This window comes from Agelaius tricolor, unplaced genomic scaffold, assembly GCF_023055355.1.
Source record: "Agelaius tricolor isolate 1412-34295 unplaced genomic scaffold, bAgeTri1.0.p SCAF_11, whole genome shotgun sequence".
Lineage (NCBI taxonomy): Eukaryota > Metazoa > Chordata > Aves > Passeriformes > Icteridae > Agelaius > Agelaius tricolor.
Window position 1 is genome coordinate 4,613,356 of NW_027269271.1, and position 24,716 is coordinate 4,638,071.

The 24,716-nt window shown below is 42.2% G+C and overlaps 1 protein-coding gene and 1 non-coding gene across 3 annotated transcripts in view; both read left to right on the forward strand.

The window, feature by feature from the left end:
- Positions 1-24,716, forward strand: part of COP1 (COP1 E3 ubiquitin ligase) — a 125,802-nt gene that overhangs the window by 97,806 nt on the left and 3,280 nt on the right. The window lies entirely within an intron of this gene.
- On the forward strand, positions 10,693-10,828 carry LOC139594642 (small Cajal body-specific RNA 3). Its single transcript, XR_011680717.1, has one exon. It is a non-coding gene; the product is annotated as a small Cajal body-specific RNA 3 (non-coding RNA).

Below are 24,716 nucleotides of genomic sequence, written 5' to 3' on the forward strand. Positions count from 1 at the left end.
AGGTCCAGCAGCACCTTCTTTTCACCTGTATCAAAGCTATAACAAGGAAGAGAAATTATTCTCTCTGAGTGCTTATTAGCATCTTGCACCAGGTTTACTCACTCTTCAATTTATAAAAGTGTTTAGAAATAAGCACTAGCTTGTAGGCTGCTTGTTCTGTTAGACTCTTTGGAAAAAAACAGGCAAATGAAAAGCCTCCCAGCAGGCTGACCATGAAGCAAACCTGATTCTTGCAATGCTGTGTTTTGGACAAAGGCAAGCAGGCTGTTGGATATTTTTAAAATAGCACCTACTTATTGTTTGTGGGCAAAAACATTTCTCCCTTCTTGTTTTATGCTAAAAGTTGATCAATATTTAAAAGAAGAGAAAGCTTCAGGATTCTTTTAGCTAAGTGACTTAATAAGCATGATTTAGACATGGAGATGCTTTTCAGAACATTCCTTGGACTAAATCTTTTAATTTCCCAAGTGTAGGATTTTATAATGTACCCATGCTGTCCATTTTAACCAGCTTGATTTGAATCAAGAATCTGGTCTTGAGATTGAAAACAGTCTTCTGTTTTAGTAGCATGCAAACAGGGAATGCTCTTGAATACAGGGAGACTCTTGCATAGGAAAAGGAAATTATAGTAGTGGTGGTAGCTCAGTGCATTGAAGTGGGTAGAGATGTCATCTCTCTTAGAAGGGTCACTGCAATTACATCTGGGTATGTGGATCATAGCTGGAGGAGATTGGTTTGTGCTTTTCTTTCCCTTGTGTGTCCTACAGGATGTTTTCTCCTTCCCTAAAGGGGACACTGGTTGTTTACACCCTCTTGTAGAGTTTATGTACCTCAAACATGCTGTGTTAAATGACTGCACCTAAAGTAGCCCTTTTCCCAGGCATGGTTAGTGTTTCTCAGAAAGCAGCTGTTGAAAGAGAAGCCAAGGCTGAACCTGCTCCCAGGACAGCAAAAAGGTATTACAGTGAACACAGAAGCAATTTGATTATGTAGATTAAGCATGGCTCAATCTATCATAATCACTGTAAAGAAGCCATTTAATTTTGTACCTGTTTGCACAAGTATTCATTACTGCTGATAAGCAGGTTACCAGGGAAGGATTTCACAAGCAGAAATGTCAAGGCTTTGATACCAGTGAGGAGATGCAGATAAGAACAGGAGAAAGCCATGCAAATTAGCTTAGGTAAAGTATTATGTACATTTTTTTTCTTTTGGAGGAGTAAAGAAGGGGAATCCATTAAGAAGAGTGCTGCTGTCTTTAACCAGAGATGGGTGGGTGGTGGGATGTACTGGATGGGTGAATTCTCCTAGGAAGAAGGAAAGCATCTCTTCCACCTGAGTAGAAACCCATGTGTGTGTTTTCTCACTTCATCACTCCTCAAAAGTAATTTTAAATTTATGGGGGTCTCAAAACAGTCATCTAACCATGGGTAAAAGAAGCAGCTCTGGAACTCCAGGCTTCAGGTTGGCTTTGGGCATTGCCCTGTGGTGGAAGTGTATTCATAATTAGCCTTGCACATCTAAACTTCTCTTTGTTAATCTAAGAGGATGAAATATTCCCTTAAAATAGGTTTTTGGTGCACCTTTTCAGAAAACAAGCTTTTCTTCTGTTTAGTTTTCCTTTCTTCTGAACATCCAGCTTTGTTTCTTAATGATGTCTGGCTTGGATTCTTTAAATAGAAACCTGTAATTGTAGCACTGTAAGTTAGTCACTTAATAGGGCTGCAGTCTTGTTCACTGATGAAAAGTAGCCATCCTTTGTTTCCCAGTAGTCTTATAAATGGTACACAGTGTACACAGGAGCTAGTCAGGAGCTCTTATAATTTACAATCAGCAAATTGGCTCCCTTCACAGGAATTAATTTAGCCAATACAAATTATTTCAGGAAATGATTCATTGCCACTTTAAAGCGCTAATTAATTTGGGTGACTTATGAACATTAAAAATGAAATCTCCTTTGTCATTCCCAAGTAACTGAATGGTAATTCAGTGCCATTCTTAAGTAACTTGTATCAGCTGTAACTATGCCTCTTATAGCTTGAAGTACAAATTCCAACAGGATTTTGGGGGGAAAACAAAAAGCACTTGAAACTTCATTGTCTCTCTTTGCTGCTGAAATTTTAAAATCTCAAAATTGGTGAGAATTTTGACTTCCAGCTTCAACTCAGCGGTGTTTTATTTTCACAGCATCCTCAGCTTACCTGTTCAGATGTTAGGAAATACTTAGGTAGAACCCAAAAGCTTAGGAGCTCAATGCCTGCCTGGAGTGATCAGACCCCAGCTGTGCCACAGGTACAGCATGAGTAGCTCCAGCTGTGGTATTTTCTGGAAGGACATCTGCTGGTTTCTGACTCCTCCTTTCTTCCCTAGACCAGGACTGGCCTGTAGCATATGTGTGCAGCATCTCCCAAGCTAGAATCCTTGCAGGTTCTCCTCCAGTGCAATCCCACACCACTTCTTCATGCTGGAAACACAGAGGTCTTCATCTTCATTCTTGTGCTTGAAATGCACAGGAGTTTATGGAAGGCTGAGAAGGATCAGCTTCTTAAAAAGCAAGTTGTGGCTTTGATCAGGTTTATTCTACTGGTTTTTTCTTCCTCACCTGAAAATCTTCAAAGGTCTCTCTCCCTCCTTGGAAAGCTGTCTAGTCCCCATAGCCTGCATGCTGCAATGCTCACAGCTGTCTGTGTGATGGCTTCCCACTCCTCTTGACATGCCCTCTGCTCTCTGGTCATTGGCAATGCTTTAAACACGGTTTTCTTTGACTTTTATTTTGCCCTTTCCTTAGGTAGTAAATGTATTTGATTTTTCTTCCATCCTACCTTTTTCATGTCTACTGCTCCCTTACTTTCATTTGAAAATCTAAAATTTTCTTTAAAAACAAATGGGACCCAGAACATCAGAAGATGTGTCATGCTTGATTTTCCCCCCCTCAGATTTTAGCATATTAGTTATGTGTACTAACACACACTGTATATATTGGTTTATGTGCTGCTTGAAAACTGTTTTCTTATGCAGAATAATTTCTACTTGCAGATAAAAGATGTCACAAGCTATGTATGATCCTTTGCTCTGAACATGCTCATATCCTTTCATATCCATAGATCTTCAAATGCCCTAGTTTGGGCTCTATTTTTTCTGTGGCTAAGGAGAATTAATTAGAAAATACTTAGGTGACTGGCAATATTTTATTCCCTGTGAATTTCAAAAACTTGTGTCCAAGTGTGGAGAAATTTGTGGGGGGGAAAAATCATATTTTATTATTAACAGTTCATGCACTGTATTGACATCTCAGTCTGTTGACACTCCAATCCATATGAAAGACCATCTTGATGATGTGATTATGCAAGTGACCAGCTTCATGAGGAAGTGCTTAATTTTGAGTGTTCTGTAGAAGAAGAAAAATACTGGTAAATTTTCTTCCCTTCCTGTCTTCTTCCTGCTTGCAGGATACCCTCTGAGCTTCCTCCCAGTGAGGCATGACCACAGTGAAGGGAGCCAGGAGATTCCCTGAGAACCCAGCCTCTGTCCACTATGCTCCTCCCCCCCAGTGTGTTTGGGGCCAAACAAGTGTATTGCCCCATTTCTGTTGCTGTTTCAGGCTCAAGGTGGCACACCAGGAGCTGTGCTAACTCTTCCTGTCCTAGGAGCAGAGCAGCTGCCTGTGCCACTGCTGAGGACAGGGGCTCAGTCTGGCACTTCTGTTCATCTCTCAAGTTCAGGTCCCCTGTGGTACTGCAGCATTCTGATATCATTGTAGCTTCTATTTTAAGAATAGCTTCTTCAAGAAATGTAGGTGGCTCAGGTTTTTCTTCTTTGTTGGTTTTAGCTTTGCAAACTCAGTTTCTCTCCTTCTGCAAGGTGAGGCTTTTTTTTTTTTTTCTTGCATAATCACAGAAAATTGCCACAGGGTCAATGTTGTCTTGAATTGAAGGCAGATGAAAGTCCATATTTCTTGAATGAAGACAGTATTTACTCTTTCAGACTTTTACAGATGATATTTGCTCACTAGTGCATCTCTTCTAATGCCAAGAGGAGTAGAGTATGTGCTGTAGATAGATCTGAGGTCCTTCTTACTGTAGTCACCTTTCCTAGACTGAGTGAATGACTGAGTGGCCAGCATCACTGAGTGCTGTTGACATTACCATTCCAGTAGCTGATCCCAATGGTACAGCTGTAGAGATAATGGATTGCAAATCATTGCTGGTGCAAGCAGAGGTGTGAGCAGGCTCTTGCTGTTTCCCAAGCCTAAAAAAATGAGAGCATCCCAATGCAATTGCAAATCATATTGCTGTGTTACACACGGTGAGCTGGGGATGCAAAGAAATCTCTCTGTAGCTGTTGTTAAATGTGTAAGTGGATGTTTTTCTCCCATGGGCACTTAACTGCTTTAGAAACTATCAGTTCTTTATTCAAGTATCAGTTTTATAACAGATGAACCAAAGTCAGGAATTCACATGGAACCTAGACTTGGTTGCCAGCTCCATCCTCAGCTTGCTACTGAGCCATAATGTTGCAAGGTGCAGCAGTATGTATCATGTGGCACTTACATAAGCTATGTCCCAAACAGCACAACTTCAAAGAGAATTATTTGTCTTACTTATACTGGGGTGGAGAGGAAAAAAGAGTGCAGGTTCATATTCAGGAAGCACTTACTTTTAGAATTAAATGATTGGACAGCTGTATTTCCTTTCCAACTAGTCTCAACAGCTGGGCCCCTGGTATGACCCTACTGGGCTGTAAAGCCACTGATAAAATAACTGATTAGGCTGTTGTAAGGTTTGGGGGGGTTTCAAATGATGCCTGGAAGGATATTTATCATTAAGTGTACACTTCTCTCTTAGCATGCCTTATCTTAGCATTGTGCCTTTGTCTTGGGGCATTTCAGCTGCTGTGGGAATTACAGGTGGCAGGTGTTCTGTCTCTGCTCTCCTACACCTCTCAGCCTTTGGGGAGGAAGGCTCATTCCTAGTATTTTTGGGGGGCCTTATAATCTCAGAATAGTGAGAGTAGTTTGGCTTGGAAGGCACATTTAGAGACCATCTAGTCCAACTCCCTGCAGTAAACCTGTACCCCTTTGCTCAAAGTCCCATCCACCCAGGCCTTGAACACTCCCAGGGATGGGGCTTCCACCACATCTCTGGACACCCTCAGTATAAAGAAACTTCTTCATTACATCTGTTTTAAATTAACCCTCTTTCAATTTAAAACCATTTGCCCTTGTCCTGTTGCAACAGACCCTACTAAAAGATTTGTCCCCATCTTTCTTATAGGTTCCTTTTGAATACTGGAAGGCTGCAGTAAAGTCTTCCTGGGGCCTTCTCTTCTCCAGACTGACAATCCCCACCTGTCCTCACAGGAGAAGTGTTCCACCCCTGTAATCAGCTTAGTGGCCTCCTCTGGACCCACTGTATCTAATGTATATTCTGTGTAGTCTCCTGGAGCAGAGCCCCCTGAAAGCAGTAGGTCACAGCAGGACCCTGGCAAGCTCTGTAGGTACTGAGCCAATATTGCCTGATGTCAAGCTCTCACTAAAGCTGGTTTCCTCTGAGTCAGAGTATCTCCTGCATGAGCAGCCTTTGCTTTATTTTGCACTGCTAGGCTCATGCTGGCTGTTTTCTGTGTGAAGTGCCATCTGCTGAAGTCCCTGGCTGGCACAAAGTGCCAGTGAGATGAGGCTGAGTGCTGGGAGCTGATATCAGTCGGGCAGTATTTGGTGTGCTGCAGAGCAGATGAAGGGGGGCATTAAATCCAGGAGCTGCAGGGGTAGAGCTGTGTCCCAGCACTTACTGCTAAAGCAGGACTTTGGTTTCAGAGCAGCAAGAATGAGGTAGGTTTTGCATTGCCATTGGCATTGTAACCACTGCCTTTGAAGCCAGCTTCCGTGCAAATGCAGAATTGCCCCTCAAGGGTGGTGGTCTGCTGTCAGTGCTGTTGGAATTTGGTTTATAACCTCATTCCCTCTGACAAGTGACACTGCTTCAATTAAAGTCAAACCAACTTTGCAATATTATGTTTTTCTTTTTTCTTTTCCCGATTCTTCAGTGCTAATATCTATGGCAAGTGCTGCCAGGCCACCACCATTCAGCAGTTACAAATCATGAGCTGCATCAACCTTTTGCTCTAGCACTCCTAATTAAGCAATTTTAATGACAGAATTTAATGTTTTACACAGTCTAAATGAAGTGGAAAAAATATGAACGGATTTTTTTCCTTTCCAGCACAAGATTTTGATCAGATAATTTAACCTCTGGGTGAAATGGAAGTAGGAGCATTTATGCATAGGTGGTTTTCTCTGCAAAAGCTTTGCTTTATGTATATCTGTGCATTAATAGAGTTACTGCTTGGCTTTGGGCATCCATTCTGAAGTTCTTTGTGTGCCCTCTGCCCTTCTGTTGACAGTAACAAAACCCCAAAGCCTTTTACTATCCACTAATTTGTGACCAGCTTAGTGCCAATTGTGTTGCATGTTAATAAAGTGAGAATAAAGGTTTGCAAGAAACAGCTGCTCAGACAGGTTTTCGAATAGCAACACAGGTTTGTATCCTTTAAAAGTGTTTAAATTTCTTTTGGTGGTGTTCTGCTCTAATTCTAGCTAATACTAGATGAGCTAGGTATGTGCATGGAGTGAAAATGGTCCCTCCTTTAAAGGCAATCTTGTGTCTGAATTGAAACTACCTGATCTGTGGTTAGGAGACATAATTATTTTATATAGGTTACACACAGAATTATAATAATCAGTCTTTTCTAAGGAAGAGAAAGCCAGTATGACAGGAGAGTTATGTTTAGTAATGTAATGAGTGCCTTTTTTGACAGAAATGGCACTGTTAAATTTGGGGTTGTGCAGCTGATGGGCGTTCACCCTCGCACGAGGTGTTTTGAATTCTGTGAGGGAAGTGCTGCTTTAAATAATTATGTCTCTTATGGTATTGTATGTCATAATCACTTCCAAAATGCTTATCTAGTTGCTAAAGCTGAAGAGAAGTGAGCTGTTTGGTGCAGTACTGGATTTTTTTATTTTACTTTAGTATGTCTAAAGTGAATATTAAGTTAAGCAGAGAGGTGTAGCTGGGGCAGCCTGAAGAGCTGCAGATGAGGCAGAGCATTGTTCCCCAAGTATTTATAATAATGAGAGATACTGGAGGGAAGATAAGTAATAGTCCATATACTGGGAAGAAAGTTTGGTTCTGATCCATTAAATAAATAAATAAAAGTTCCTTTCACCTGTAATCTGCAGATAGCACATAAAGTAACTGCAGTGGGAGCAGGAGAAGCTGTGTCCCTCCTCATGACCCATGCTGGCAGAGTCTCAGCATCCCCAGCCAAGAATCCTCATGTTAATCAGGCACACATGATTCTTTCTCCTAGTTTCTAGGTTGATCAATTGAGACCTTGCTGCCTTTTTTTCCTTCCAGGAAAGACCTTCTACAAAGCAGATTGCTCTGGCCAAGTTTCTCCAAAGACTAAGTAACAGCAAGCTGCTCTGGTCTGGAGAGTTTGTGCTTGGGGGAGATCTTGATTTGTTTAGAGTGACATATCCTTGATTAAAATAGGTTAATAGTTCTTCTCTGCATGTCTTGCTTCACAACTTGCACATTAGCTCCAGCATTTGAAAAGATAAATTTGGGCCAGCAGGAGTAAAAAAACAGAGAGAAAATTAGTGAAAGTGAAATACAAATGTCCTTATTTAATACAAAAGGATTCAGTTTGCTGTTGGCTTTCTGTTTTCCCAGGTTCACACTTTGCTTGACAAGACAACAGAAGAAATTTAAATTGTTGAGAAATGCATAGAAAAAGAAGTGGTTGTGGGGAAATTGGAAGTAGAACAGGATTTAGCAACTTTGCTTCTGCTGTTATAGCAGGCAGCAGCCAGCTTTGGGAGCTTGGGCGTTTTCTTTGTTTCAAAACTTAAGAATATATATTCTTAGCTTTCCAAAAGTAAACAAAGGCTCAGAAGTTTAAGAAAAATACTGCTTTGGAGATTCCTTACAGATAAATGTTTGCTGAGTGTACTGTTACAGGTGAAGGGATGCAATTTGGCCACAGCTCTCCCAGCATATCCTTGAGTGTGAGCTCAGACCCTTTCTGTGCATCCTGGCCACCCTCTGCAGCCACCCCTCCTCTTCCTGTCATAATTCCCTTGGGTTTTCCCTCAACAGCAGAGATGTCTGAACATGGCAGCAGGGACAAGGACAGTCTTCTCTTAAGCCCACCAGTAAATTTTTGGATTTTGCTATTCATTGTGAACCTGTGAATTATCCATTCTGGAGTGAGAGTTAATAAAACTCTTTATTGTACAGGTTTTTGACGTTTCTGCTGAAGTTCTGCTGAAGTTTCTGTTTTGAAGTAGGTTTATAATGTGTTTTCAGTCAGGCTGAGGCTTCTGTATTGATTTCAGGTAACACATAAATGTGAAACTTGAGCCCAGCTCATCACATATCAAAGTTAATGAAGTAATGAATGTGACACCAAGTGCCAGTGTCTTTTTCTCTCCTTATCCCCACAAGCATGTGCTATGTGTGTGGCTTTGTTTATTTTAGAGGCCATTTCATTATACATTCCTGGATCTCTTCCTGAATGGTTTAGGTAGGGCAGGACATGATCATGAGCTCTTTGTGAGAGCTTTTCTACTGATGTTCATAGCACTACCTGCAAGTTTGCTGTGATGAGAAATAGGTTGTGAAGTCCTGACAGAGGACAGTAATTTTTATTTTCTTATGTCCCCTGTATTTTGTCCTGTATTTCTCCCCATCTCTGCTCTGGAACATTTTAAGCATCATCAGGCTCAGAGAAAAGCAGAGCACCTACCACGTGCTTCATCTCTGTGGTGTCTGTTGAGGAATGAGTCAACAGCAGCAGCTCTTCAGAAAGAATATCTAAAATCAAGGGAGGATGAAGCAGATTAGCTTAAAAAAAAAAAAGAAATCAAATGCCAGAAGTGTTTGTCTTCCCTCACCCTTTGTCAGCAAAGGTGGGGTTTGTATTCTAATGTTTACGTAGCTGAAGGGTATTAGAAAATCAGAAGTACTGTAGTGCAACACAAGGGGTTTTGTTCACTCCTGTAATCCCAGTAGGTAATTCTTTTCTTTATATACAATACTTGAGTCTTTTTCAACTTCGTTTTTTTTTCTCTTAGTCATTGGTAGCTTAATGGATTTCGTGATTGTTGAGCTCTTCTTTTTGATGCAGTATTGTTAGTCTTAGCATGCATTCAGAGTGACAGGGAGCATTAAAAATAGTCATTTCCATTTCAGATATCTAGAGATAATTTTTTTATAGCCACTGTGTGAAAATAACTTGAACGCTAGCAGAATTATCTATTGTGAGAGAGATGATTTTACTTGTGAATTGGGTTTAAAGATAAAATCTGCCTACTTCCCAAGTCATGGATTTCCTATTCATTGCTCTGTTAAATTTAATCGGGAGCAAGACTTAATCCAGAACAAAGATGATTGAATTGCTCTTAAACAGTGATGTAGAACATTACCCAGATCTCACTTCATCCTCACAGTGCTGAAAAATCACAAGCATGAGAGTTGCTTGTGAGTACATTATACAGAGAGAGATGCTTTTACTCATTTGCTGGCTCATTAGAAAGTGAAATGCTTTCTGGCTTTTGGAATAAAGTTGTTAGGAGGTGTAGTACAGAATGGGTTAAATCTGTTTAGTGTATCAGCTAGAAATTACTTTGGTATGCAGTAAAAAAGCTCACTCAACTTGCAAAAGCCTCTGTTGGCTTTAAGTTTTGCCATAAATTGAGCTGCTCGTGAGCTTGTACAGGATGGATTGATGGATGAAGTTCCTTAATGCAGCTTTGATTCCTCTTTGAGAACCCAGGGGAGGACAAGCTCCAGCACTGGGCAGCAGAGCCACAGTGTGACCCACTGCTCCCCTTTGCTGCTCACCCCAACAAAAACATGCTTTCAAAAATTACTGTCTTTTTTTAAGCTCCTGTATTCTACCAGGAAGTGTGTACACCTCTAAGGTCATCCTAAATCTCCAGTTACGGCCTGGAATGGAGGTAGGATGGCAACTGGATTTTTCTCTTTAAGGGCAAGGAGAGAGCATGGGATGAAAACAGCTAATTAAAGGATTTCCAGGCTGGGACATGGAAACTCAACAGCCCCTGTGTTCCTTTTAGGGCTCTTACCTGAGTGCAGACTTTTACCAGTAAAGTTTGGGAGCTGGCATTGCTTATTTCAGGTGCATAGACCTCATTTAAAATAATTTTTAAGAAAAGGGGATGGGGTCAGGGAGTGGTGAAGCAGCATCTTGCTGTAGGGACTCTTGCAGACAACACATTGGCAAGAGCTGTTCCCTGGAGTTAAGGAGTGTATTCAAGGCCAAGACATTTAGGGACTTATTAATGGCACTGCAGCTCCAGGCTGTGCTGTTGGCTGGCAGTCACTGAGTGAGTAGGAAAGGCACTGTCAATGCCACATTTTTAAGGCTTTGGGGCATGTGAGTGTGCCCCATGCAGCATCTCTTTCTTCTGCTTAGAATGATTTTGACCTTCTGAGTTAAACTTTTCCACTTAATGATATTTTTCTATTATGTGAATCCTCTCTTCTTTGGCTTATTTGCATGCCTTACATCATGTTTCATTTAGGATTTGATACAGTCAGGAGCCCAGGATAAAAGACAGTGTATAAAAGGCTGGTGTAATCATGAAATTTCCTAGGACTGGAAGCTGCTGGGACCAGTTGGGACTGGTCATGGGCAAAATCAGTATTTTTTTGTCCACTGTTGCAGTCTTCCTAGAGCAAAGTGGAGGTCTCTGTCTGCTTTAGGACAGCCAGCTAAATCAGATCGTTCCCCTCCTTACACACATGTTATTATCCTGCAGTGTGAGAGCTCCTGCAGCATCCTCAGCTGCCATGTCCCACCCTGTGGGGACAGCCCTTGGGCAGGATTGTTTGCAGCATCCACAGCTAAGTATCATTGCCAAGTGTTAATCCAGCTCAGTAGCTTAGAGCAAGACTGTAATCATAGTTATTGGGTTTTGTATTAAAATGGTCTTTTTTTTAAAAGTTCTTTTTAGGTTTAGGAAACTGGCTGTAGAGGTGATTGCATTCTGGTTGGAGGGATGTGCTTGAGTGGAGCAGGCTGCATGTCCTGAGATTTCCCTCCCCTCTCCATTCTTGCTGCTTCAAGAAACAGTCATTTGCTTTAGAGTCAGGTTTGCAGCTTTGATTGAAAATGACTCTGCAAAACCCCATCAGAACTGTGCATGCCACAGAGTGGTTTAAAAATAAAAAATTCTAAAAGGCACCTTGAAATGTATGAACTTCCTGGGATGCCAAGAGCCATCACCTGTGGTTTGCTGGTATCCCCTGGTAGGACCTAGTAAATCTTTGTCTGCCCAAAGAGCCCAGAAAAAAAGGAAAGAAAGGATGGAATTGTGCTGTCTGAGGTTTGGGAATGATTATTAAGTGCTGGCCCTCTGCCTGACAGCTGTCACGGGTTTGCAGAAGTGAGACAGATCTGGGAGAGGCAGCTGCAATTGCATAGCTGGGAAGTTGGGCTTTTAATTGCTAATTAAAGTTACCATTTGCATTTGGGGTTTTCCTTTCTAAAGGACGACATCATATTCCACAAGAAACTGCAAGCATTGTGTATTTATAGCACAACCAAACTGGCAACTGGCTCTTGCTGCTTTGCTGGTACATCTGTATTTCACCTACTGCCTACTTTTGCTTTCCCATCTGTATTTTTTATGACTTCTGTCCTGACAGCCCTTGTTCTCCTGGTCCTTGACTCCCCTCCCGTGCAGACATATGATCCTGTAACGTTTTCCTTTTTGTCTTTATAAACAATAGGCAAGCAGTCTGATAGCACAAGTCCAAAGTCAAGGGAGCTTTGCAGATTCAACTTGACAGCTCCTCTCTGAATTATTTAAAAGCTGTAAACAAAAGAAAGCCCATCTTACAGCTTCAGGTGCCTTCTCCTCTAGTACTGTGGAGAATGCCTGATAGGTGAATTCAGCTAATTTTGCCCATTTAGATCTGTGGGATTTAGTGGAATAGCAAATGCAATTAGAATTCAGGGGCTGCCTCCTGGTATTCCTTAGGGGAGGGTAAGTTGCAGGGAGGTTGAATGAGCAAATTGAGGAGAGGGAAAGTTGGAAGGTGAATGAAAGAATAGACAATTTCTGTCTAGTATTGTCTAGAATTGTGTGTTGAGTTTGGATTTTTTTTTTCCCTTTCACAATCAATGAACTTGTCTTAAGACATCCTGTATTTGCTTCTGACTTTAATCTCAGTCCTTGGAGGGCTTCCTTGTTTGTTCTTTTCACATCCTTTGTTTTCAAATCCAAAATGCTTTTCTACACCTGAATGATCCAGTGATTTCTGACTTCTTGGATACATTTTAGTTGCTGGTTTCCCTCATGCTTCTGGATTCAGGAGTGTTTTAGATGGCTGAGATTAGGGAAGCAGGCAGAAGGCACAATTGACTCCTCTAGATGATGCAAAGTTCATTATTATCTTTTGAATAGTTCATTCTGCAGAATGAAGCAGGGAATATGCCATGCTTTGCATTTATTGTACTAAAGCTATAAAGCTGTACTCTCATCATTCTTAATGCCTAAGGCACAGCTGTCTTCTCACTCCCTTCTCCCCTCAGATAAATACAATGGGGAAAGCATCAGGAGTGGGATGTTGAAAGCAACTTCATGTGTATCATCTAGACTCTGCATGATTTTGTTTACTGAAGTTCTTCACTTTTTATGTACATTATTAAAATGCAATTTACTGTATTGTCTTTATCAATACCATACAATATTGTCATGAAAGCTGATAGTTTGCATTGTGGCTTTACTTTGACAACTGACCTGCAAAAATGGCTTTGAAATATCTTCTTTCAGAGATCCCAGCATCTTTCACTGTACAAAGCAAAGATCCCTGTCTTCCAAACAGCTTTGCAGGCATGACCTGGCCACAGCTCAGGTCAGCTCCCTCTTCCATACAGTTATAATAGATTTACAGAGCCCTCACTGGCTGTGAGCCAAGCCAGCCCTAAACCCCCTCCTGGCCACAGGTGTGTAGGAGATGGTTCTGCTGGCTGGGGAAGATACTCTGCTCTGCTGCCCCATCCTTACCTGTACTGTGGGAACAAAAAAAGGAAATGTTTTTAATACAAACTCTGTGACTTGAATTCACACAGGGAGAAGATTTAAGTATCACTGGAATTTTACCTGCTCAGGAGAAAACTTGTGCTTGTGACATGAGATGCATGCTATCAGAACCTGCCTGCAGGTCTTAGGCTCTGGCCATTTTTCTTTGCCATTCTTAAGTTTATCAACATCTCTTCTTCATTTTCCTGTGTGTCCTGGCTAGTGAAAACATGTGCCTGCTGCACTCAGGGCATTTTTGGAGCAATATCTTGAGGGGACAAAGTGTCCTATTTCCCAAGCCTGGGGAGGGCCACGTGCTCTGGTCCAGCTTGCCCAGCCTTGTCTGCACTGCAGGAGGTTTCAGGTACATAGGGCTGCTCTTGATCCTGTTACAGCATTTGCTGAAGTGGATGGTGAAGGAGAGCAGCAGACTACGAATTCTATCAAGATTAATGGAAATTTTTGTTTTACCTTAATTAAACTTTCATTCCTCAAATCAAAGTCCTTTTTCCCAAATCAGCATGTATTATAAATAGCATTAGTATAGGTATAATTTCATGAAGCTTCTCTGCATGCTAATGTTAATGTTTGTGCCTTGAGTTTTCTCCACAAGAAACCATTTATTATTTCTTTTGTCTCACCAGGTCCTGGTGAGGTCACTTCTCTGGCACATGTGTTGCATAGAGAATAAAAGGGAAAAAATTATAAATATATCTTTTTATATAAATAGTGGTTTATGCAGCTACAAGCTGGGCCACCTTGCAGGAATCCTTCTCTTGTCTGTTCTTACCACCAAGCAGCCTGCAGCCCTTTGGGTGGAAGCAGCCTCCAGGGGTGAGATATTTTTGCTTTCCTGGTGTGTTTCTTCCTATTGCTGTAGCCCTGCTTTCCTCACAGATGTGTAATTCCCCACACTCCCTGCCTGCAGCTCAGCTTGAACATATGCTGTTGTTCCCTGCCTCAGACAGCACCCTCAGTGCTGACACTTGGAACTGTGACTCCATTCCTGTTGCTATTAAATATACTGTTCTTGGCCTAAAGAGAAATGAAGACTTTGATTTCCATGGCTGCCAGACTTCTGGCCCATCCACTAACACAATTAGAAAGCTTGCAGATGCAGTGAAACCATCATCCTTCTTTTTCAGCTGGCATAAGCAAAACATTTAGAAGAGTTAATGTGTTTATTGAGCACTCAAGTCCCCCTGCAACATTATTTTGAGACCCACTAATGCAATGGTCAGGATTTAAGTGCATGTCCAGAACTTTCAAAGTTGGTTGGTTTAGGATACTGTTGTATCAGGATTTGGCTTTGGTTTGGTGGTGGGGTCCCACTTAAAAATGGTTGGGTATGTTTAAGGGATGTTATTACAGATAAAGCATAGAAACTAAAAATGTCACAATTCAGGCTGGCCCTTTTTTGATTATCTATGTCAGATCAGGCTTGGGAGTGGAGGTGGTTTTCATTAGAATGGGGCAAAAAAGCTACAACCTGCAGGAGATGAGATGTACTGGGTGGGTTTGTGTGGCAAGGTTTGGGGTGAAGGGGTGGCTTCTGTGAGATCTTTCCCAAAGCTGAGCCCATCAGCAATGCTGGCAGCACCTCTGGGATAATGTACTCAGGATGAGTTGAGTGGAATACTGCACAAGGGAGAGAGGAGTGAGGATATGAGAGAATAAATTCTGCTGCAGACCCAAAGCTCTGTGAGGAAGGAGGGGGAGAAAGAACGTGCTCCAGGCACAAGGGAATTCCCTGCAGCCATGAAGGTCCACCTGCAGCCCATGGAGAACTCTGTGCCAGTGCAGGTGGATGCCCAAAAGGAGGATGTGGGACCCTGGGGGAAGCCCCCACTGGAGCAGGCTCCCAGCAGGGCCTGTGGACATGTGGAGAGAGGTGCCCACACTCTAGAACAGGTTTCTTGGCAGGACTTGTGACCATACAGGGACTAACAGGGGTTTTTTGGGGTTTTTTTTGGGTTTTGGAGGGGTGTTTGTTTGTTTTTGGGTTTTTGTTTGTTTGTTTCTGGTTTTTTGTTTGTTGGTTTTTGGTTTTTTGTTTGTTGGTTTTGGTTTTCTGTTTGTGAAGAACTGTATTTTGTGGGAGGGACTCCCACTGAAGCTGTTTGTGAACTGTCTCTAGTGGGAGAGACCCCATGCTGGAGCAGGGGAAGAGCTTGAGGACTCTTCCCCTTGAGAAGTGAAGGAATGGCAGAGACAATATGTGATGAGCTGATTGTGGCCCCAGTTCCTTGTCCCTCTCTGTCCCTGAGGGGGAAGTGATAGAAAAAAATCAGGAATGAAGCTAAGCCTGGGAAGAAGGGAGGAGTGGGGAGAAGGTGTTTTTAAGATTTTCTTTTATTTCTCATTATCCTACTCTGATTTGATTAGTAATGACTCAGATTTGCCCCAAGTTGAGCCTGTTTTGCCTGTGATGGTAATTGGAGAGTGATCTCTGCCTGTCCCCATCTTGACTCTCAGCCTATTTGTCTATGTCCAGCTGAGGGAGGGGAGTGACAAACTGGCTTTGGTGGGCACTTGGCTTCCAGCCTGGTCACCCCACCATATATTAGGTGTTGCCCAGACAGCTTGGCTGCCCCACATTGTTGACAGCCAGCCATATAAAATGAACAGTAGCAGAGTATGTATCCATTATCAGTTTTAAATAAATTGATATCATGAATTTCTGCCAAAGTGTTTCCCTTTTGCTGACCCGGCCAGCCTGGCTCAGCTTGGTCCCTTCATCATTCCTGACATCACCTGTGATTAACCCATCTTCCTGTATTGATGGCCACCATCTCTGGTCGTGATGCATGAATTATTCTTCCACTTTTGCCTTGAGGGAATGGTGTCATGTGAAGGGTTTAGGAAGGTTTTTTTTCCCAGCCTGTCCCACTAGCAGTGGCCAGTATGTAACCCAGCAGTTACACAGGAATTCCTGGTGTGAAATTCCCCATGGGCTGGTTGAGATGTTGAAGCACCTGGAGCTACCAGACACTCATGTACATTTAGGACCTCAGAGCAGCAGGTGAGTGTCCAGCATCCCACGAGCTCAGGTGTGTGTGAAGGTGGGAACTGTGCTGTGGGAAGGTCATAAAGTGTCCTTCAGAACCCCCAGCTGGGGTGATGTTGAACCATGACTGGCTGTCACAATTTAGGGCTGGTTTTCAGCATGCTTGATTGCAGTGGTTTGTGCCTCAAGGTTTTTTTGGGAAAGGAATGCAACTGGAATGGATTTCCCACCAGCAAATAAGTAAATACTGCAGTTCCAACAGGAATTCTTATGAAAAGAGTTAAACCTCATTTAAACCTTCATCCCTGCCCTTTTTGTTTAACACCTCATTGGGAACATCTGGATTAACCTTGGGCAAATCCACCAAGTGTTTTGCCTCTGTTTCCCCACATGTAGGATAATATTTCACTACCTCACCAGGGCATTTATTACACCTAATTAATGTTGTAATGTGTCTTTGGTTCCTCTGATAAAATGTGTGGCGTGAATGCAAAGTTGTTTTTACTGATTGGATTGTTAATTAAATGTGCACATATAAATGATTTATTGGCATTAGAGAACTAAGACTTAATAATTTAAAATATTAACATCAAGGTGGTTGGATCAATTTTAAGCCTGTTATCATTCAGCTATTTAGAGACTGATACAAATGACACTGGGAAAGGAAAGGAAACTGTGCTGTAAGCAGGATTTTCAAAGGTGAATTCACTAGAGGAGGAAGAGGAGATGGAAAGATATACCTAGTACTGTGGAAGAGGCAGTTGAAACCAACAACAGAGTGCTGAAAGTAAGGTTTTGATGAGAAATGCTATGCCAGGGACAATGATCTCAGAAATATAAAAGCCCTGAAGAATGTGGTACAGATGGTCTTGGAAAGATCCAAGTGTTCTTGCACAAGTATAAGGGAATTGCTGATTCAAGTGTGAAGATGATTTGAAAGAGGGAGCTGAGGAGTGTTGGGTACAGTTGAGCTGGAAGAGAAATCACTGACTTGGAAGAAGAATAGAGAAGATAAGAGAGGTGGGAGAAGCACACCATGAGTGTGAAAGAGGCACAACAAAACCATCTGAACATGAAGCAGGGCTTTAGCAGATTGAAGTTTGCCTTTCACAGTAAGGGCAAGGGGAGTGTGCTGTAAATTAAAGAGGACCAAGCAGCTGGGATAGAATCATAGAATATCATGAGTTGGAAGGGACCCCCAAGAATCATGAAGTCCAACTCCTGGCTCTGCACAGGACACCCTGACAATGCCACCACATGCCTCAGAGTGTTGTCCAAACGCATCCTGAGCTCTGTCAGGCTTGGTGCTGTGACCACCTCCCTGGGGAGCCTGTTCCAGTGCCCAGCCATCTTCTGGGTGGAAAACCTTTCTCTTATAAGTCTCCCTACATCCATTCTTTCCTAGTGCAGCAGTTGAGAGCTGTGCTCCTTGCTGTGCTTTGGGACTGGGCTGCATAGCTCTGGTGTTTGCAGGGTGGATTGCTTGTCTTATCTAATTCAGGGTAGCTTGAACAGAAAAGCCTTTTCACATTCTACTGATTTCTGTTTACAGCTCTGATCCCTGATGGTTTGCCACTGGTATGCGCAAAATCAGAATCTAAAAGTACCAGATTTAGATGATATGTCTGAATACTCTCATGCAGCAGATTGGTGGCTGTTTCTCCAGATTGTGTATTTTGTTTCTGGTGTGAGTTTGGAAGGGAGACATATGCAATAGCAATATCAATGATAGCACCCTGAGGCTTGGTTTTGCCCCACACTGTACTGCTGGGCAGGGCAGCCTGACCTTGGCTAGGGAGAGATTAAATACATCACCTCCAGCATGATGTAATGACTGACTGCAGCAAACAATAGAAGGGAAAGGGGAGAGACATTGGCAGTAGGAATGCAGGTCTTAAACCATGCAATTGTCAAGCAATGTGGGGCATTGCATTGCCAAATGAATATTTAGGAGTTTTAAGTATTTAAAGAGTTGATGCTAAAAGCTGCCTTCAATAAAGTAATGCCTTGCCATTTCCTGTGGTTTTGCAATATTGATATTAATGTTATTGTATGTTTATGTATATGGTTTTTGGATGCTTATTGTAAGCTGTATTTATATACTGCTGCCACTTCCTTCAAGGTCTTGACCACATTGTTTATGGGGAGCATCTGATATCCCAAGATTTATGACTTTAGGGACAAGTAACTTTAGACACCCTGTCACAGATAAATGGGCAGTGGAACTCAATATTCCTATCCAGAGAGGAGGGGAAGACTTGTGCTTTGGGCGTGCAGGGCTAACACCAGAATAATTTGCTTTTAACTTATGTGTCCCTGCCTTGCCTGATGGGGGAGTGTGCAGCAGCTGTTAGAGCTGTGTATCTTGCTTTGCAGTAGATGCAGAATAATAAGTGTCTAATGAGATTTTCTCATCCTGGATTCTAAATAAATTAGATGCTCATCAATACCAGTTTTGTTCTAGAATGACTAAATTGCAGAGGCAGTAATGTATCACCAGTACCTGGGGTGGGCTTTGCTGGCTGGCTCTCCTGCCTTTGCAGAGCTTTCTTTGCCTTCTCCCCATCAATCTCATTGGCCTTCATTTCCATCTTGAGTTCAGAAGATGGCATAGAAACAAGGAAATTGATGGCTGTGTACAGCACTGGATATGTGTGTACTTCTATGTTCTTCTAGCCCTGACTTCAGTTGCCTTGTTGTTACTGTTTTTTGAGAGGTACATGCAGAAATGAAAAGGGCACGTCAAGATGAAGGGGTTTCTCACTTGGCTGAGAGATAGCTTACTGCTTCTTTAAGTGTGTCATTGGAGCAAGCCTTGCTGCTCTCCTCAGGGCTCCCCTGAGCTGTGAATACAGACCTGGGGATGTCTGATAACAAATAAGCTTCCAGTTACACAGCATCGTCTTCTGCTGGGTTGGATCTGAATAGAAGGAGAAAAATGCATTGTAAAATCCAAAATGAGAAGATTACTTCAGGGAGTAGGAAAAAGAGCTGTAGTCATGAGTATTGAGCTGCAGGTAGAAATACCAGATGTGGAAGTGTCAGAAAACTTGATAAAGGTATCCCAGGTACAGAGATTAAAGTCTGGAATTGCTGAAAAACAAGGGAAGGGATTCAAGGAGATGCTGAATTTCTGCCTGGGCAGATTTCCTTGTGAGATGCACTTCATTTTGTGTGGAAGCTGCAAACTCTGTATGATGCAGGATGATGAAAACACTAATTTGTTTGAAAAATTTTCTAAAAAGCTTCACAGTGTGCCCATGAATTCTGACATAAGAAGAAACTATGTATGTGTATATGATTGTAGGCAAGTCCTTCTACAGAAAGTGAGTCAAAGGAGTGCCATAATCTTTAAATCTGTGGTTTAACATTTTAGGAAATATCCTTGTTATGCTGGGTGGGTATAATTGTGTAGCATTTGTGAACTTGAAAACTCAAAACATTGTGTATTTGCAGCTGGATCTAGAAAGAAGCACAGACAACACCTTTTTCATATGGATTGAGTTTTCTCTTTTTTGCTGGGGCCCAGATAAGCCTAAAGCCTAAAGAGGCTTTATCTCTCTGTGTACAAAGGAATTACCGTCAGAATTAGATAAAAATACTGTTTCTAAGGATTAAAAGACACAGTTTAGGTGTGCATGTTCTGTTCCAGGTTTAATACCTAAAGAGTTGGGTGTTGCTGCTCCTAAAATATTTTGGTATAACATCTTTTATATATTAGACCTTGTTCTGTAAAGAAGCACTTGGTGTAAAGTAATTAATTTCTGCTTAAGCCTGATGTTCACAGTATAGATAATAAATATTCCTTTAAATTTACTCAGAAGGGATTAATGTTAGGTGAGTGTGATGGCATAGAAAGCAAATTGTGGTTTACAGGGATAGAGGGTTGTGCACCACTTCAAGTAACCCACTGTGCACCTTTCATTGATAACACTTGTATCACAAGAATGGGGAAAAAAACCAAAATTTGCACATTGTCCCAGTGGGAAGGGATCTAATCAGTTCAGCTTTTCAAAACCTCTTGATTTTTGTACACTGGACATTCATTGCGTTTCCTGGGTTAGAATTTGTAATTTTCTTTCAAAAACAAAAAGCTGACTTGTGTCATACAGCAAGAAAATAACCAAGGCTCAGGAGAATTAGAGTGAAAAGCCATTAGAATCTGCTAATTACAAGATGAAGAGCAGTCAAGCAGTGGTGGTCTATTGGGGAACCACTTTTGCACATTTAGATGTGTAGAAAAACTTTGTGTGTGACATTGATGGGAAAAGTTTTGGTGAAATATGTCTTGCAGATAGTCTGCAGCTCAGCCCTAAAAGCCAGCACCAGAGCAATAGTTGCCACCTTCAGTAAGGAAGGAGTAAATTTACTTAAATAATGGAGTTTCTGTACAAACAGCACTAGATTTAGTTCAACTATATACTTTTATTCTACCTGTAAATAACAGAAGACAATTGAGTGCAAGCTTTCTCACCCAAGTGACTTTCCCACTGATTCAACAGCTTTGCTTAATTAGGCTCCAGCTCCTTGGAATAAGTGTTGAAAACACAGCCATTTGTTAGCCAAAACATCTGCTGGGGAGGGAAGGTGAGAAGTTGTTAATTTAAAATAAGATCTTGAAGAACCCTAGCTCTGAATCCATAGAACAAACCTAGCTGAAAATCCAGGAAACTCATGCTTATCTGAGTGATGGCTGTGCTGGAAGTTTGAGGTGAATCTGCTTTATTTGTGTAGAATGAGAGGCATAACAAAGAAGTGCAAACATTGTGGCCTGTAATTGTTTACAATATGGTGAAAGAGCCAAAAATTATTTCCAGTCCTTCATGTGAAAATGTTCACATATAACTTGGAAACACATCCATCCTAAGGAATGATCTCTTCAGCTTTTCCTTCTGATTTCCACTTCAAGGATTGATATGTATGGGATAGCAAGGGAGGAATAGTCCCAGAAAGGACCGTATTCAAGGGAAAAAAAAATTGTTAGTGATTTGTGCTCATCTTTTTTGAGCCCTTTTGGGACAGGAATTGATGTCAACAGAGGAAGACTGAAATGCTCAGCTGTGATTTTGCACAAGGCCCCTGGTGAGAGGGATGTGTAGCTCCTGCAGCTGCAGTGAGGCAGCTTTAGTGGTGAGGAGGGGTAGCAGAGAGGAACCCTGCAGGTACTGGAGGCTGGAGGGTCTGCCCAGAGCTTTTCCTCACTTGGGTATCAGTGGGTGTCCCTTCAAGGAGATGTGTGTGTGGTTTCCAAGTTGTCCATCTGGGATCACATTAATTTAGGCATCCTCTCCTCCCAGCAATGTTTTCTTACACAAAGATATAAACGGGTGGAAGAACTCCAACCTCAGCTGTCACTGAGTCCCTGTTGCCCTGGAGCAGCTCTGACAACTTTTGAGTTGTTCAGCTGAGTTTCTTCAAACCTCACAAAACATCCAGAGCATTTCTGATTGTCTTAATGTTGACTACTCTTGCATGAATACCAGCAGTCAGGCAGACTTTAATTCTCCTCTGTTCCTTTCCTGTACAAATTGCTTCCCCAGGGCCATCCAAAATAGGGCTCATCTTGGAGGGAAGGAAATCAGTGTGCTTCAAAACCCAGCTGTCACCAGGTGAATAATTCCTTTGAATGATGAATCTAGCAGGTATCTCATATCCTCTGGAAGGTCCTAAACTTGATTTTGTTTTTCATTGCCATCAAGAATGTGCTGCAAAAATTTCTCCTTTTTTTGGTACAATCAGTGAAAGTCCCTTCAAATCCCATGGGTGAATGCTCTAAAGTTACTGTGGGTCCAGCAGTCATATTCAGACTGGAGAAACAGGGATGTGTCAGGTTCAGAGGTGCTCCTGACAGGTCTGTCTTTGCACTCAAGACCAATTTACAGCCTCATTTTACATAATGGATACCTCCTTGTGAATATGTATCCAGCCTGTGTAATAACAGAGATTCATGGTGGTGTCAAGTCCTTCCCATGTCAAGGAACTACCCTTCAGATTTCCAATAATACTGTCTCTACTGTCTCTGTAGTCCAAACAAATTTAAAAAAAGGCAGGCAGATGCAGGAAGTTCTTCATAGCTCTTAGCACAGAACTTCAGCCCTGAAGCATGTTAGAGCAGTTCTGGAACTGCACTCTGCATTAACATGAATCCTGACATGCACCTACCTTTGCCAATTAAATTTTTAAATTCATATGTAACACTAAAAGACAAGAAGATGCATAATTTTGATGCCCCCAGAGCCTTAAGAGGACCAAGATTCTAAAGGTTGAGATTAGCAGCCACACAGAACAAAATGCTGCTGTTTGCCAGGCAGTAAACCTTAATCTCTCAATCTTTGCTATGTTTGTTCATTTTTCTTCTTCAGTCTTGTTTTAGCAAAAGCAGCTTGTTCTTTCTGCCTCTCCTGCTAAGAGGGGCTGCAGGTGCATAAAATCTTCTCATTGGAGAAGATTCATGTGTAGAGGAGTCATTTTAATAACTGCTTTCTTCAGAGCAGGATTACTCACTTGGGCTGGGTCTCCCACATTCCCAGTGCCTCTGCTTTGGGAATTGCTGGCTCCTGCAGGCAGCAGAAATGGAAGGGATGAGTAAGGCCAGTCCTTAAACCTTCTTGCCCTGCACAAAAACACCAATTGGTTTTGCTGAAGTAGAACATGCAGTGGATGGTGAGGGCCTGTTTTTCATGCCTCAGTGCTACAGGTAGTCACAGTAGTGTTTGGGGAAATAGGTGTTCTGCCAGTTCAGTGGTGATGGTGGTTTTCTTTCCATTCATACATGTCCTGGCAAAAAGATTGGTTTAATGTGCACACAGCTACAAACCTGCAGATGTAAACAACTTCATGTCTTCTTTAGGTGTTTAACACATTGAGTATATTGATTGTTTTACAGGCTACACAAAAGGAAGTGAATTGTCTCTTTGGAGGATTAAAAACAAGTTACTTAGCTGTGTTCCTGGAGAAGTAGTGCAAGAGTGCCTTAACAAGCTAGTCACTGTTCAGTGACAGATTTGGTGCTAATTTTGCTGCTGTCTGCTCCTGTTTGCATCTCATGGTTGTGGATGAAAGCAGCAGAGCAGTGATTAGCTCAGACCCTGCTGAAAAAAACCCAACACCCAGGGGCTTCTGAAGAACAAGGGAGTGAGAGTAAATTACCCTCTGGCATTTTCTATTTTATTAGGAGGTAAAACTGTTCATTGGAACAGAGTTCATTTACAGTGGCACCCCAGCAGACTGCAGCAGCAGGGTGAATTGCCAGTCACTCACAGTGCAAACAGGAATCACTCAAACCCTGCATCATCTGCACTCAGGAGTTCAGGTTTCCTGCACTGCACAGTAGATTGCTGCTGGTCCCTCTCCCTTGCTTCCAGAATCCTATCAGGCATCCTGGTCCCTGTTTCAGTGCCCAGATAATATTTATATATATTAAAATCAACCCCCCCCTCCAGTGGGTTTTGATTTTAATGTTGTTAACCAGAAGCTGAGAGTTCACTGCATTAGATTCTTAGCCACCAAATTAAAAGAAATTGCAGTATATTCTTCCTTTGAGGATATACTTTCTTTTCAGGAGCTTAGACTTGGAGGATCATTAGTGAGATAATATCAGGAGTTTTAACTAATCCTCTAATGATTGCACCAGGGTGAACAAATCTGTCTGTGTCAGTTAGCCCAGTGGTCCACCACAAGGCTATTCTTACCTGATAAATGGATTTTCACACTGAAGGGGGTTTTTCTTCCTTTGCCCCAAATCCTGAGGCTGTGCCAAGTCCTGAAGTTCACGGTGAGGCAGCACAGAGCCAGCTTGGGGCTGTGCTGAGCTGCCTTCCCACTCCCTTCGGAGCAGGGCGTGTTCTAGTCACTGAGTTCATTAAAAATGCATGTGCTAAGCATGGCATAATTACAGCAAGTTTGTCTGGGGATGGGTAGCAGCAGTGAGAGAAATTTCAAAATGTGTCTCAGAGAAGATATCAACTGTCTTGAGAGAAATCAGTTCTCTGTGGGCGTTGAGCAGCGTGCGACGTCTGCTGGCACCAGGATGGCTGCAGGACACCCCTCTGGCAGCACTGCTCCTCCCCACATCTCTGGGGCTCTTGCCAGCACCCCAGTGCTTGTGTGTGGATTTTCCTGTCAATTTTGGATAGGATTTTGGCTGGGGAGGGTGCATCTGTGCTTGCTGGTCACGTGAGGAATGCAGTCTGGAGAGAAGATGCTCTCTCTTCTCCAGCTTTTGCCTGGGGGTTGCCTGACTGATGCAGCAGACCATTAATTTGCAGTCAAGCAGGATATCTCCAAATGCAACTCCATCAATTGGCAGGAGGTAAATAGATGCTGCCTCTCTGCTTAAGGCAGGGCTGGAGCCCTCTCTGTTTATCTTCTCTTTCAAACTGGGTGCATCTGCTATTGCTCTCTAATCTCTTCTCTGTTTTAGTCATCTGAAGCCTCTCGCCCTCAGAGCTAGAGGGGTTTTGTAACGCTGATTAGTTGGTTTAGTTAGGGTGCTGGAGATCTTTGTCCATGTGCTGCCAAAAGATGAAATAACCATTATTTTTATTAGTCCACCTCACAGGGAGGCTGTGAGAATTAATTCATGTTTGTAAATTG